The following is a 15,930-nucleotide window of genomic DNA, read 5'->3' as shown; positions in this document are numbered from 1 at the left end:
TTTAGTTCGTTTTGGATGAGTATTGTGTGAGTAGTCAATGATTACAGCAAGGTAGTGTGCCAAAATGTACCACTGAAGATAAGCGTGTTACATACCTCATCCCTAAAAATTGCTGGTGGATCATGTTTTGTTCTCTCAAAATTAATTCAACAAAACAAAACAAAACTTAAACTTGTGTTTTATTTCACAACATTGTCGTGGAAATTTTACAAAAATACAAAATGTAATTGGGATAACATTTCTACTTCACGCTGGAGGCAGATGGGTATACCTGTTTCCCCTCAGCTTATGAATACTTCTCATACTATGCTTCAATCTCTTGAACTTCCGTTTCTAGTGTTATTCACTTGGTATCATTGACACAATGTGTATTTACCCAGCAAGTATCATAGCTAACAAACACTTTTGTAAAAACTTTTGTAATCATTTGGGCCTGGTAAACAGGTAGTATAGTAGAATCATTTATGTTGTAAAAGACTTTCAAGATCATCAAGTCCAACCATCAGCCTGACTTAACTGAGTCCCATCACTAAACCATGGGCCCTTAGTGCCATGTCCACATGTCTCTTAAATACCTTTAGGGATAGGGACTCCACCACTTCCCTGGACAGCCCATTCCAGTGCTCGACCACCCTCTCTGTGAAGCAGTTCTTCCTTTTATCCCATCTAACCTCCTCCTGATGCAACTTGAGACTGTTTCCTCATGTCCTATCATCACCTGAGAAAAGGGACCAACGTCCTCTTTGCTACAACCTCCTTTCAGGTAGCTGTAGAGAGCAATAAGGTCTCCCCTCAGCCTCTTCTTCTCCAGACTAAACAAACCCAGTTCTGTCAGCCACTTCTCATAAGTCTTGCTGTCTAGTCCCCTCACCAGCTTCATTGCTTTTCTCTGCACACACTCAAGCAACTCAATATCCTTCTTGTAGTGAGGGATCCCCAAATGAGCACGGTATTTGAGGTGTGGTCTCACCAGTTGTGGTGGTCTCACACTGATGGGTGGCTAAACTTCAAAACACATCTCTCTCACTCCCACTCCTCAAAGGAAGAGGAAAGGGAAGAGAAAAGATGTTAGGAAAAAAAAAAAAAAAAAAAGGCTCACAGTTTGATATAAGGACAATATAATTGAGGAGGAGAGAGGGAAGAAAAACAAGCAAAGGCTGCATGGAAGCAAAGAGAGAAAACAATTATTCTCCACTTCCCATCAGCCAGTGATGTTTGGCCATGTCTTGACCAAAGCAGGACCTCAGTACATATAGCAGTTTATTGGGAGGACAGGTGTTTTCACAATGAGAAATCCCCCTTCTTTCCCTTTCCCTTCTTTCCCTTCCCCATTCCCATTCCCTTCCCCATTCCCTTCTCTTTTCCCATCTTTTACTGCTAAGTGTGACAGTGTGACATCATATGGTATGGAATATCCCTTTGGGTTTAGGTCAGCTGCCCTGGTAATGTCTCCTCCTCAGCCTACTGGCTTTGTGTGTTTGGAGAGAAAGTTAATGCTGTGCTCAGCAAAAGACAAAAATTTGGTGCAATATCAACACTGCTCAAGCTACAGGTGCAGAGCACAGCACTGTATGGGCTACTCTGGGGAAACTTAACTCTATCCCAGCCAGACTCAGTACACCAGTGCCACGTAGAAAGGAACAATCACTTCCCAAGTCCAGCTGGCTGTACTATGTCTGATGCAGGCCAGGATGCCATTGGCCTTCTTGGCCACCTGAGCACACTGCTAGCTCATGTTCAGCTGGCTGTCAGTCAGCACCTTCAGGTCTTTTCTGCTGGGCAGCTTTCCAGCCACTCTTCCCCAAGCCTGTACCACTGCATTGGGTTGTTTGTGACCCAGGTGCAAGACCTGACACTTAGTCTTGTTGAATGTCACATGACTCGATATGGCCCATTGATCTACCCTATCCAGATGCCTCTGCAGAGCCTTCTTATCCTTGAGCAGATCAACAGTCCTGCCTAATTTGGTATCATCTGTGAACTTGCTGAGGGTGTACATGATCCCCTCATCCAGAACACTAATAAAAATGTTAAACAAAACTGGCCCCAGTACTGAGCCCTGCTAAATGCAATGGTGACGGGCCACCAATTGTACTGAACTCCATTTGCTATTACTCTTCAAGCCTGACCATCAAGATACCCAGTGGACTGTACACCTGTCCAAGCCATGAGCAGTCAGTTTCTCTAGAAGGATACTATGGAAAATGGTGTCAAATGCTTTCTTAAAGTTGTGGTGAACAACATCCACAGCCTTTCACTCATGTACTAATCTAGTCATCTTGTCACAGAAGAAGATCAGGTTTGTCCAGCAGGATCTGCAATTCATGAACCCATGCTGGCTACTTCTTGTCACGATTGTCCCATATGTGTCATGAGATATCATTCAAGATAACAAGGTAACAAAGATGAATGAAATTTTGGAAAAAGTAAACATTGGTGTAAGACCAGACACTTGTATGCATTGTAGGAAATGCTGCTATAACAAGCTTAATTTTTATGGTTGTGATTATTTTGACTGGATGAGTATTTTGCAAATCAGGTTTGCAAATATAGTGGCTGCAAAATTGTAAGCCTGTATATTTTTTTTTTCACCTTCTTATAGTTGACACAGACGACACCCTCTGGTGAGTTACTCCACCTTATATTCTTGGCTATTTACTCAAGGTCAATACTGCTTGTTTGTTTGTTTTGCTTGTTTGGTTGGTTTGTTTTTGTTTTTAATGAAGCTGCATACTTATTGCTGCGTTGTTGCATTCTGCAATTCATAAAGATCATATGTGTGGCTCCACACTGGCCAGGTAGTACAATTTTTAATAAAATTAAGCTATACTAAAATTGATTTGGGTCACTGGCAAGAGAAAGATGCAGCTGTCACAATTTTTTATTACATATCTCAATTCTCAGCTGTCTCTGTTGCTTGTGCCTCCTCATAGCCAATTTCCAGTGCCAGTATTTGCAAGCACCCTACAGTCCTATGATTCTTTTTTGTGCCCTGAGCAGAACCAATGAAAGTGATTTGCATTGGTGAGAATGGCAGACTGCACTGTGACTATTTGTGCTGGTACCAGTAGCATTATAACATTAAAGAGAGTATCAGCATGGCTAAAGTTGAAATACTCTAGCTTTACCAGTAAGGGAACATATAATGTCTGCAAACAATACAATGAGTGAGCACCCCACTCCAGTCAGTGGACACCAGAAGGATTAAGATACAAATTTACACAAAAGATTTTTCTTGTGATGTATGATCACAAGAAAAAATATTAGAAAGTTAGGGAGTCCATATCTTAGAGTTTTACTTACAATATACTTGCTGTCTGAACTGCAGATGTTTTGAACAATCTGGTCTAGACCTGATAGCAGAAGTAAATTATGAAACAAGCTCTCAGAGATGCTTATGTAAAAACTAAGTCCAAGTGAAAACAATGGCAAAATTTTCTGTCTACTACTGCTCCTTCATATAGCATTTTAAGTTGGTTAAAAATATTTACCTTGGTTACTACTGGTACTGGTACCACCACAGAGACATCTTCTGCTGCACTGTTAGGCTGTTTATTACCCTTTGAAGACTAAGTTTGAAAAATAAATATAATAATATAAGTTCCTTGTCAAGATTCCTGTTATCAAGATACATGAATGAATGGCCCTATGAATAAGATAGAATCACAAGATAGTTGAGGTTGGAAGAAACCTCTGGAAACTAATCTACTCTCCCCTTTCCCCCCTCCCCCAGCTCAAGCACAGCCACCTAGAGCAGGTTGACCAGGAGCATGTCCAGATATGTTAGCTTTTAAATAGCTTCAAGGTAAGAGACTCCACCATTTCTCTGGGCAACTCTTGGGCTTTTTTCAGCGGTGCCCAGTGACAGGACAAGAGGCAATGGGGACAAACTTAAACACAGCAGGTTCCCTCTGAACATTAGGAAACACTTTTTGACTGTGTGGGTGACTGAGCACTGGCACAGGTAGCCCAGAGAAGTGGTGGATATAAATAGATTATTTATAAACATAACATATATTATATAAAAGTAGATGATACTACACATAGATTTAAGCATTTCCTTGAAACAATAAGATACCATAGCACTGTCTCACTCTGTGAGTAAGAGGGGAGTAACTCAATCACCTGCACAGATTACTGAAGAATGTTTGGATTTACCTCAAGAAGCTTCAAGTGCCAGAGCAGCTGAAAAATAACAGATTAATTTCCAAACCTGCTTAGTGAGTGAGGCCTGCTAACAAGTTTGCAGCTCCAAAAAAAAAAAAAAAAAAAGATTGCTTTTGTGGTGGTGATCTGCCCTTTGCCCCTCTGAAGAAGTGAGGTGTGGGAAGCTCTGCTCAGTAGGTTTCTGAACAAAGCCAGGTTTTAGACGTTTCCTTTTTGGCTAAATAAAGTAGATAGGAGCTAGCCATGAGTCAAGAGTATCTGTGTTCCCATTTATTTTTATTTATCTACAGGAGTGTCTCGGAGGTTTTTAGTGAGAAATCTCTATCTAAGTGGCATATTCTGATGTCCTTGCTTGTTCCTCTCCTCCTTCTTCATGCTAAAAAAGAAACTCTTCCCTCCCTCTCCAACTCTTCAATATTTCATTTATGTTTCATTTTCCATTCTTTTTTCTTTTCTTTCCTTCTTATTCTATGAAAGGACTAGGGGGGACAGCAATATATTGAATGGAAATAACTGAATTTTGACTGAAGTATATTGAGTATTAGGGTAGATATTGCAGTATGGAGGTGTCTACAGGCTGGAGATCTTCCCCATCCTACTTTATCAAAGGCACTTATTCATCTGCAGGAAATGTTTTTCCCATCTCAGATATCTCGAACTTCTGACACTGTACAGTGATACTATTCTTCCATTCAGAGATCCTCATTCATGCCACATCTACGACATAAGAGTCAATGTAAAGAAAACTTCACCTGCAGCCTGTTCACACAAAGATATCCTAGCCTTCAAGCCATGAAGTGAGAGCAGAGCTTCCATATAAAACAAAACAAAACAAACAAATAAAAATCTTTAAAAAAAAAAAAACAACAAACAAACAAACAAAAAAAACATAGAAACCTTTTAATATTAAATTCTTGACAAATTACAAAGATATTTATACAAATTTTCTGTGAAAAGAAACATTAGGTGTAAGACTTCTCTAGGGACAATGATGCTCAAGAAAAACCATCAACTTTTAGAGAACACTTTACTGCTGTCTCACAGGTAGCTTGTAAGGAGCAGTAGAGAAATTGCTTTCTGTGGAAACAGTATTACAGAATCATTTATGTTGTAAAAGACCTTCAAGATTATCAGATTTGACTGTTGACCTGACCTGCCAAGTTCCATCACTAAGCGATATGTAATATGTCTGTCTGCCTCTTAAATACTTTCATGGATAGGGAGGGACTCCACCACTTTCCTGGGCAGCCTGTTCCAATGCTTGACCAACCTCTCTGTGAAGAAATTCTTCCTAATGTCCAATCTAAACCTCCCCAGCACAAAAAATATTTTTGAAACCTCTATAGGCACACCATATAAGTATGACCAGGTCATGGCTAGGGGACAGGAGTCAGATACATGGCCGGGTAGGACTTCTGGTCTGCTCAGGGTCACAGGAAAACCACTCAGAAAGGAGGATGTGACTTGAATGTAAAAACAAAACAAAACAAAACAAAAAAACTTCAGGATTAACTGAATGGTTATTCCACAGTGGAAACTTCAAGTAAGGCATTGTCTAGTCTCAGATACAATGCTCACTGTAAGCTGTTTGTGAAACACTCATACTTGCAGGCTATTTGAAAGTCAAAGAGAGAAAAGCAAGACTTGGAGGTTTATGTTTGATTGTTTGTTTGTTTTAATTATTATTGTTATTTATTTATCATCTGTGGCAGGATGAAAAAGTAGTGGATCTGTTGTTCTGAGGCAGAAAATAACGCTCAGAGTCCATGAGGCCAGATGGAATTCATCTGAGTGCTAGAGAAATTAGTGGACATTATAGCAGGATTGGACATTATATCTGGACCTCTCTCAACTGTATACCAAAGGTCATGGGAGTCTGGGGAGAACCATGATGACTACAGGCAGCATTATACGTATATACAGAAGGCACGAGAGAAGACCAAGAAAACTGCAGACCTATTAGTTTAACCTCAGTCCCTGGGAAAGTTATAAAGAAGATTGTCCTGAGGGATATTGAAAGGCATTTAACTAACAAACAAAGTTGTTATGAGGTTTAGTAAGCATGTGTTCATCAAGTTAAAGTTCTGCCTTAGTAGTTTGATCTTCTATGATGAGATAGTGGTGGAACACCCCCTTGGTGGATGAAGAGAAGGTGGTTGATGTAATCTTCCAGGATTTTAGTAAGAACTTTTCATCCTTCTGGACAAATTTTCTGTGAGATAAGCAGGATCACACTACGCTAGGTGATGAACTGGCTTAAGCTCAAAGGATTGTAGTAAATGGGGCTACGTCTGACTGGTGGACAGTCACCAGAAGGGGTCAGTTCTAGGGCCACAGAATCACAGAATCACAGAATTGTCTAGTTTGGAAGAGACCTCAAGATCACTGAGTCCAACCTCTGACCTAACACTAACAGTTCCTCCACTGAACCATATTGCTAAGTTCAACATCTAAACATCTTTTAAAGACCTCCAGGGATGGTGACTCCACCACTTCCCTGGGCAGCCCATTCCAATGCCTAACAATCCACTCAGTAAAGAAGTTCTTCCTAATATCCAACCTAAAACACCCCTGGCGCAACTTTAGCCCATTCCCCCTCGTCCTGTCACCAGACACATGGGAGAATAGACCAACAAATAGGCCAGTCCCATTTAATATTTTTATCAGTGATCTGGATGCAAGACTGGACTGCATCCTTATCAAGTTTGCCAATGATAATAAACTGAGAGGTGTTGTTGATTCACTGGAGGGACGAGAGGCCTTGCAAAAAAGATCTAGATAGACTGAGTACTGGGTGATTAGCAAATACTTGGAGTTCAACAAAGGTAAATGTCAGGTTCTGTACCTGGGATGGAGTAACGCTGGACTCAGGTACAGACTGAGATGAGTGACTGGAGAATAGCTCAGCAGAAAGGGCTCTGGGTGTACTGGTCAACAGCAGCCTCATCATGAGGCAGCAGTGTTCCCTGTCAGCCAAGAGGGCAAACTGCATTTTAGGATGTGTTAAATACAGCAGAGCCAGCTGGCCAAAAAAGGTGTTTCTTCTGCTATATTTAGCACTGGTGCAGCCTCACCTTGAATATTGTGTGCAGTGCTGGGCTCTACAATATAAAAAATATGTTAAGGTCCTTCAAAGTGTCCAGGGAAGGCAACAAAGCTGGTAAAAGAGCTGTAAGGCAAGTCTTATAAGGAGAGGCTGAAGGCACTTGGACTGTCTAGTCTGGAGACAAGGAGGCTAAGAGGCAACCACATTGCTCCTTACACTTTCCCAAGGAGGGGAAATGGAGAAGAAGGTGCTGGTCTCCAATAACTGGACACAGGGGAATGGAAAGAGAGGTAGCTCCTCCAAGTGAAGTTCAGACTGGGTAAAAGGAAAAATTTCTTTACTATGAGGGTGGTCAAACCCTGGAACAGGTTTCCTAGAGAGGTGGTTGATGCCCCATGTTTGTCAGTGTTCAAGAGACATTTGAACAATGCCCACAATAATATGATACAAGTTTTGTTTAACCCTGGAGAGGTCAGACAGCTGGGCTAGGTGATCCTTTACCCTAAACTATTCTATTCTACATTCTCTTTCTAAGAAGATCCTGATCTGCTGAGCCAGATCATTGTACTGATCATTTTGTTTTCCAGGGAAAAAAAAAAAAAAAAAAGAGTCCCTAAGATAAATGGTTGTAAAAATCAGTAGTGTGTAAACTAAAGAAGTATTTGCAGAAGTGATTGGCTTTCTGAATTCCATCTCTTTCACTACTATATGCTAACTGGGCTAACAGATGTAAAGGTTATTGCCCTGGATAAATAAACTTGCCGCAGTGTGTTTTTTTAATCCTTCCAGCCTAGTGAAAATGTGTTATCCCTAAGCCAACGTTCACACTTGAAGTCCCTGAAGTCTTTCATAACAACCTGTTCAGGGGGCATTTTTTGTTATGTCACGTTGTTCTGCACCTATTTCACTTGTCCTCAGGGATCCTTGAGGTATCCCTGCCAATGTCTTTTAGAGTCTGGCTGCTTCTGAAACATTGTTTTTTCATACACAGTCTGGGACATCCCTTCCCATCAATCAACCTTTGCTTGCAGAGCCCTATCTGATTTGTTAGAAAGTATGGGGAAACATGGGTATTGGCTTATGTTGCATTCAGACAAAAAGCCCTCTTGCTTCACTTGGCCTGCAGACCTCAGCTGTATCCAGGTAACAGCTTTATGCACACCTATTGTCTGTTCAGAAGTGGTGCAGCTGGGTGCAGCACATTCTGCTTCCATTGAGAGATGGGCTGGAGAGATGGGCAGAGAGGAACCTCTTGAAATTCAACAAAGGCAAGTGCAGGGTCCTTCTCTTGGGGAAGAAGAACTCCACACACCAGTACAGGATGGTGGGTGACCTGCTGAAAAGTAGCTCTGCAGTGAAGAGAGTCCTGGTGGACAGCCGGTTAACCATGAGCCAGCAATGTGCCCTTGTGGCCAAGAAGACCAATGCTGTCCTGGGGTGCATTAGGGTGAGCATTGCCAGCAGGCTAAGGGAGTAGATCCTCCCCTTACTCAGCTGTGACAAGGCCTGACCTGGAGTATTTCGTCCAGTTCTGGGTCCCCCAGTACATGAGATGCTTGGAGCTCCTGAGGAGTGTCTAGCAAAGGGCTATTAAAATGATTAATGGAATGGAACATCTCTCATATGAGGTAAGGCTGAGGGAGCCTGGGAAGAGAAGGATCAGTGTGTGTAAGTATCTGAAGGGAGAATGTCAAAAGGATGGGGCCAAACTCTTCTCAGTGCTGCCCAGTGACAGGACAAGAGGCAATGGGCATAAACTGAAGCACAGGAAGTTCCAGCTGAATAAGGGGAAAAGGTTTTTTACTGTGAGGGTGGCTGAACACTGGAATAGGTTGCCCAGAGAGGTTGTGAAGTCTCCTTCCCTAGAGATATTCAAAAGCCATCTGGACACAATCCTGGGTAATATGCTCTAGGGTACCCTGCTTGAGCAGGCAGGTTGAACTAGGTATCTCCAGAGGTCCTTTCCAACCTCATCCATTTTGTAATTCTGTGATTCTTTGCACAACCCAGCAGGAAGGTGAAGAAGCAACAAAACACCCCAAAGCCATCCCCTCTCTGGGCTGACAAAGGACCGGGGGCCTTCCGCTGAATTTGCTCCAGTGTCTCCCTGTCTTCTGTCTTACTGAGGGTCCAAAACTGGACACAGCAATACAGAGGATGTCACAAGTGCCACATGAATAGTAGGAGAGGATAATTTCCCTAGAGCTACTGTTGTTACCGTTACCAATACATCTGAGGATGTGGATGGGCTTCTTTGCTGAAGTGCTGTTTCCCAGAAGATCAGCACTCAGGCTGTATTGCAACACAGGGTAGTTATGAAAATCATTTACTGCAGTTTGTCTGAATCAGTGAGGAGCACAAATGCTGAAGTAGTCAAAGAGATTTTGTCTAATAATACGTATTTTAACTGATTTTGCCTCTTTGATTTAGAAACAGGGACTGTAAATCTGTGGAGACATAACACTCACATTTGATTTTCCCTCATTGACTTTTATGTGAAGCAACAGGTAGCACTGTCACTCTGTTAACACTGTTCAAGAAGCCAGAGTTTGAAATATTCTTTATCCAGCAAAAACTGTCTGTGTCTTGCAACACCACTACTAAAAAAATTCTCACAGTAGGCAAACTGAATTGAATGTTGTGTGGCTGGTGGCTGTATCTGTGATAGCTGATCCCTTAGGACCAAGCCTTCTTCCACTTCCTCCTAACTTCTGGCTCTTTCACAGCCTAGTTATCAGGGCACCTCTGCATGCTGTGAAACTTGAAACCTAGTGATAAAAAATGGAGATTTCATAGAAAATATTCTTGGGAAACCTTAGTGTAGTCAGAGCTAGTACTTAAATGTATTAAGGCTCCCTGGTTTAGAGGGAGGTCTACCGCTCTGCTGTAGTATTACTTGGAGCATCAAAGACTGAAGGTCAGGAGTTTCTTGTCATGGTATGGGCAGGCAGAGGATTTGATTGAGCTGGAGAAGCTACACCTGTCTTCAGCATAATTATGACTTCCCAAAAGTGAGTCTGGAGCATGAGTAGACCCGGTCTCAGGTCTGTCCTCCAGAGGTCACTGCATACCCACTGCTGAGACAACTGCAAAGTTGTTTTGCAATAGCGTCATGCTAACACTGAATGCAGGCTGAAGGTTCTTTGTCTATAAACAGTGTTTATACCTCGTTCGTGTTTGCTCAGTGACAAATAAAAATGTCATGTATTTTTCATAGACCAATTCTGTGTAACTGTGAGAGCAAGATCTTAGCAAATCTTTTGTTTTCACTTAGCTTCTCCGAGTCAGGGGAAAAAAAATAGGACTCCAGGTCATTCTGCTTTTTAAAGATGGACCCTGAACTCTAAGTTAGAATAAAACTCACAGAATTTTGAATTTCAGATTTTCTCCTACCTTAAGTTGATCTGCAGTTTCAAAGATGTCTGACAATTTCTATGAACCTGGCATTGACTACAAGAATTTTAGGAGAAAGATCTTAATTGTTTGGTAATACTTAAAAGTGGCTGGGAGGGGAAAAAAAAAAAAAAAAAAAAAAAAAAAAAAAATCTTTGAAAAAACTGTTTCAACATTTGGATTAAACCTAAAACTGAATTTTAGCAAACAGGTCTGTGAAATGCTAACCCCCACTTAATGGCAATGTCATTATATTTAATAATGAATTTAATTTTCAGATGGTTGTTTAAATGTTTATCTGCAGTATGGGAGTACAAAGGGTGACGGGAAGTATGATGCTTCTTTTCCTGTGGCAATGTTTTAGATGCAGTTTTTCTAAACTATTGAACTGAGCTTTAGGAAAAAAGGCCTAGTTCATGCTCCTGTCATTAGTCTGTTTTAAATTTGCACTAAAGGAGAAAATACAAGCTCATAGCCAGCTAAGGGACTAACGGTGTTTGATTTAATGCCTCCTTGAGTGATGAGCTAATGAAGCCCATGCTGTGGCTACTGTGCTTGGGGACTTGGCACACAGTGCTTAGAGAAGCTGTGTGCACTCTCTTTTCCCTTGTCCTGGGATTGAAGCTTTGCAATCTCTCAACTTGAACCTGGTCAAACGCTAAACATTGGTAAGGTGCCCAATCTAAATAGACAAATTCAACAACAGAAATATGAGTCCTGTGCGGAGAGCTGAGGCACATAAATTTCAGGGGCTTACTCAAGAATAGTCAGAAAATAAATAGCTGACCTCAAGCTTGACCTCAAGGACAAAGTGTGACTTCTTTGGATTCTGCCTCTATAAAACTGCCATGGACCTTAACTGGAAATTAAATTCAGGCCTTCTCCGACGGAAGGTAAAATGGTGCCAAGGAAGTAATAACCCCCCTCCCCCCAATTGCTGATTTTCTTTAGAGTATAAGAGAACATGAATGTATAAGGAAAGACAGAGTTTTGAAAAAAAATAAATATATATACATATACACACACACACACACACTTAGGTACAGCCACTGTACCTAAGTACATATATACCTAATTGTATATTTTATATATATATATATAATTATGCTTTATATATATATATTACCTAATAGCAAAAGGTCACTTCAGGATCTGTCATGCATAAATATCAGCCAAAAATAAATCCGTGATAATTTATACCTGTATTCAAGCTACCAGCATTTTCCATTATCTGTGAGGTGTGTATAGCAAGAAGCAGATTAATCTCAGAGTGAACTGATGTTTCAAAAGCTGCTCTGTCCTGAGCTGAGTAATCACAGAAACCTAAGAAATTACCTGGTGATCTTACTATGCCATGTAACAGAAATTTTCTTAGGAGCTGTAATTACAATATAGAAGACAGAGATGGCTGGTTTTTTTTGTTTGTTTTTTGTTTGTTTGTTTGTTTGTTTGTTTGTTTTGTGTTTTTTTTTGATTGTTTGTTTTTTTTTTTGTTTTTCCATACTAATTTATTAGTTTAATCTGTAATTTTGAAAGATTCCCCACCGAACTTTAATAGTTGGCCAACTTCCAAAATACCTCATCAAAAGCAGACTAAAATTTCATTATGTTAAGCCATGAGATTGTATGGTCTTTTAAGATAACAGGTTTTTGGGAGCTCCAGAAAGACCTGAGTGAAAAGATGTGATGCCAAGATCCCTGTGAATTAGACTTGTGTCAGCAAGGACCAAGGTGGTCTGCAAGGTGGTGCAGGAGAAGGCTCCTCCTCTCTAACTTGACCACTGTATCTCTTTGCAATCCATTCCTGGCTTAATCATTTTAGGAAATCAGTTGTCCTTGTTTCATGGGAGAGCAGTGAAAGACAGGATGGAGTGTGCCCTCTCAGCCCTAATCACTTATTCTCATGTTTGGGTGTCCTTTTCTTATTTCTCTTCCTTCCCAGCAATACCTATGCCTGTAGGACAGTCATGACTTGGGAGACATAGTCTGTGGAGCAAGGAACACAACCCAACACAAGTCTACTAAACCTGGCAAAGGAGAGAGGCTGGCTGAAGAGGGATATAGCAGTTTTCCCTCCCCCAGACATTATAACATCAAGTCAAGGAACACCTACAAACGTATTCATGGCACAGCAATGAAAGCTAATGAGGATCTACTTGAGAGGTCACATGTTGATTAGTGCTAGTGCACAAACCTATATGCTCTGAAAAAATGATAAGCTTGAGGAAAACCCTTAGTTCATCCATACTTCCCAGCTAGGCTCTTTGTATTTGCCTTCTTTTCTAGCATCTCTACCTTATAAGGCACAGAAAATCACAGCTCCAATTCACCTAAACATTCAGCACTTGCTTAATTTTAAGTATTTTAAAATACTTCTGTTGTAATCCAGCCTTTACTTTAATTGCTTCTGGAGGAATGTTTCCCTGTAATAGTAACATACAATGCAGAGAAAATTTCAAGGGAAAAAAAAAAAAACAAAAAAAAAAAAAAACACAAAAACAACAACAACAACAACAACAAAACCCTATCTTACTGACATGCAGTAGTGTTTTATTTTAATGGATATAGGCTCACATTACATTGGTTTGATTACTTTGATTGGATTCTTGTGTGCATGTATGGGTATATATAACTATATATACGGTACCTCTTCTTGGAAAAAATGAGTTTGCGCCAAAGCTCTTGGATGCTAATACTGAAGAAGATGGTGACACAATTATTTTTTAAGATTATTGTTATTTCATTTTCCTATTTCTCCATGGACAAGTTTTTTCACAATTAATTATGCATTCCTAGGCTATGCAACATTATGTGTTGTCAGAGCTGTCAGAAAACAAACACCAAAGAAAACACAACTGTTTTAGCACATACTACATTTTGCACCTAACCCAACAACAGGTGATCCAGACTTAGCTGCACAAGAAAGAACTATGAATGAGATTGTGAATGTCAGGATTCTGTCATCATTACAGGTGTAGCTGGGAACATAAAAAAGGAAATACAGATCCCCATAAATATCACAGCACTTCCCTGGAAACATTGGAAGATTTTATTCCTAAAGCTAAAGTTTGCAGAACTTGTTTCTCTAATGCTTATATTGTAGAATGTTTCTGACAGTGTCATTTTTCCAAGTAAGCTCCATCTTAAAACTATGAATGCCGGAGGTTTTTGTAGAAATGCAAACTCCTCCAGTTACAGAGCACAGCAAATTGGTAGCTTACACTTTGAACGAAGATATTTTTAAAAGGGAGCTCTAAGTGTCCTTAAAAGAATAAATTAAAGACTGAAAAGAAAAAGCAGCATATCAGGAGGATGAGAATATATTTTTAGCAACACAGAGAAAATGGACAGAAATGTGTCTAAACCAGTTCTCCTTATGGACCGTTATTGTAAGGCTCACAGAAGTTAGTGAAGTGCACAGACATATGCCTATGCAGAATATAACAGAATTTGTTGTACTATAAAAAAATAATAAATAAAATGAAGCAGGAAGCATTCAAATGCTGAATGGACTGATACACATTTTCACATCAATTGTATGAACTTTTGGTTTGGTCCTGTTACCAGAAGTCTTGGGAAGTACTTTCCACCACGACCTCTCAGGGCTATAGCCTGAACATATATGTATATATGTATAAATGTCTGCATAGCCCTAAACCACCAATTTTCTTTAATTTTACAACCACAATGGCTTTTAAAAATTTTGTCTACCAGACCAGATTACAAAGTGTTACTAATTGCAGCGACCGAGCTGACATAGGTGCACACATCTTCATCTGCTAATTGTGTTTAAATACAGGTAAGGTGACCAGTCTTCTAAAATACACTTACTGAAGTGACGGCTCCCTCTTGTCCTCCCTTCTATGTCTTGGAACAAGAACCATGCTACATGGCAAAACTGCACACACCTTAGAGCCTGAAAGGAGCATAAGAGCTTCCTTCTGATGTCAGCAAGCAGATTTTCTAAAGTACTAGGGCTGCCTCCAACAGCCATCGTGCCACTTCCAAAGGATGACATGGAATTTGGAAGAAAGGTTTGAAGTAGTAACATCCATGAAGCCTCTTGTTTTGCATGTCTAGCATTGTCACTGGAAATTCATTGTCTGGAAAGAGGCAACAGATATCTCCATGACTAGCTATGAATGAGTGTGTTGCAGGTTTGGGTTGAATCATTCGACAACTGGATGATTAGGGACATAACTTTTAATGTGCTTTCCACTAGTATTTTCTGAATTACATTGGTCCCTTGTGTGGAAATCCTAAGGTAATAAAGTGATGAAAGCAAACTATATACATGTAGGTATCTATTATAGGATAGGGAATATAATTCAACATTAAAAATAAGTGCTTAAGTGAGTAGGCACAGAAACAAAAGTAGGATGAAAATTGCAGTGGTATGTAAATGCCACAGGAGTGATTAATAAAATGCTTACTCTTACAAACAAGAAAAGCGAGTTTCAACATTGGACTTATCAGCAGTTCAATCTTCAATTGGTGGGGCCTATGAAAGAAATCATTATTAATATCAGAAGATCTTAGTGTAGGACAAACAAACAGTAGTTCCATTTTATCGCAGGATTTTCTTCTAAGGTTTCTGGGTGAACTGTGGGAAATTTCCTTCTTTGCTTCTTACTTCACCCCTGGTTAACGTCCTATCAGTAATGCTATTTCTAGCAATGTCAGTCATCAGTAGATTAATAGACATGGATGCCATATCAGTAGGGAATGGAATAGATGTCATGCCAACTCCTGATACTGAAATCTCTTTTCTCTCTGAACAGAAATTAGGCATGCTTAGTTTACTATAATTGAATATATGTTACATTGGTCCAGATCAAATTCAATTTGACTTCAGATTATGTTTAGGCACAAAGATTGACATTCACAAGCAAATGTGGTCCCTCTGTTCTCTACACCTGTTAAATGCCTAGTGAAAAGTGTTGTTTAAATGTTGATAGGTAACTATGATAGCTGACCTGCTTTACTTGTGCTTAATCTTCTCTCTGACCAGATTATTATGAGTATGAAAATTTATTCCACTCATCAGTCTGATTTCTATCCTCTTGAGATGCACTGTAGAACCTAGAATTCCTCTACAAATAATTTTCATCTAATAATTCTAATTTCTGACCATAAACAGTTACACTGTATCACCACATGCTGTTATACAACGTTGCTGCATTCTTCTGAAACAGTTCTGCACATATGTTCATATCACACATTATTTGGTCTACATGTTAGTTAAATGAACCCTGTTTACCAGCACAAGTTTTGTCTGTTTCAGAATACTGGTGAATGAAGCTCATAATTCATCAAACTCTGTT

The 15,930-nt window shown here is 40.0% G+C and overlaps 1 long non-coding RNA gene across 1 annotated transcript in view; it reads right to left on the bottom strand.

Moving 5' to 3' along the window:
• The window catches only part of LOC311427111, a 46,934-nt gene that overhangs the window by 26,459 nt on the left and 4,545 nt on the right, over positions 1–15,930 (bottom strand). The window contains exon 5 of the long non-coding RNA XR_014687212.1: positions 15,040–15,107. This is a non-coding gene — a long non-coding RNA (uncharacterized lncRNA). The remainder of the gene's footprint in view (positions 1–15,039; positions 15,108–15,930) is intronic.

This window comes from Aythya ferina (genome assembly GCF_964211825.1).
Source record: "Aythya ferina genome assembly, chromosome: Z".
NCBI classification, from domain to species: domain Eukaryota; kingdom Metazoa; phylum Chordata; class Aves; order Anseriformes; family Anatidae; genus Aythya; species Aythya ferina.
This window is presented reverse-complemented; position numbering and strand designations above follow the sequence as displayed.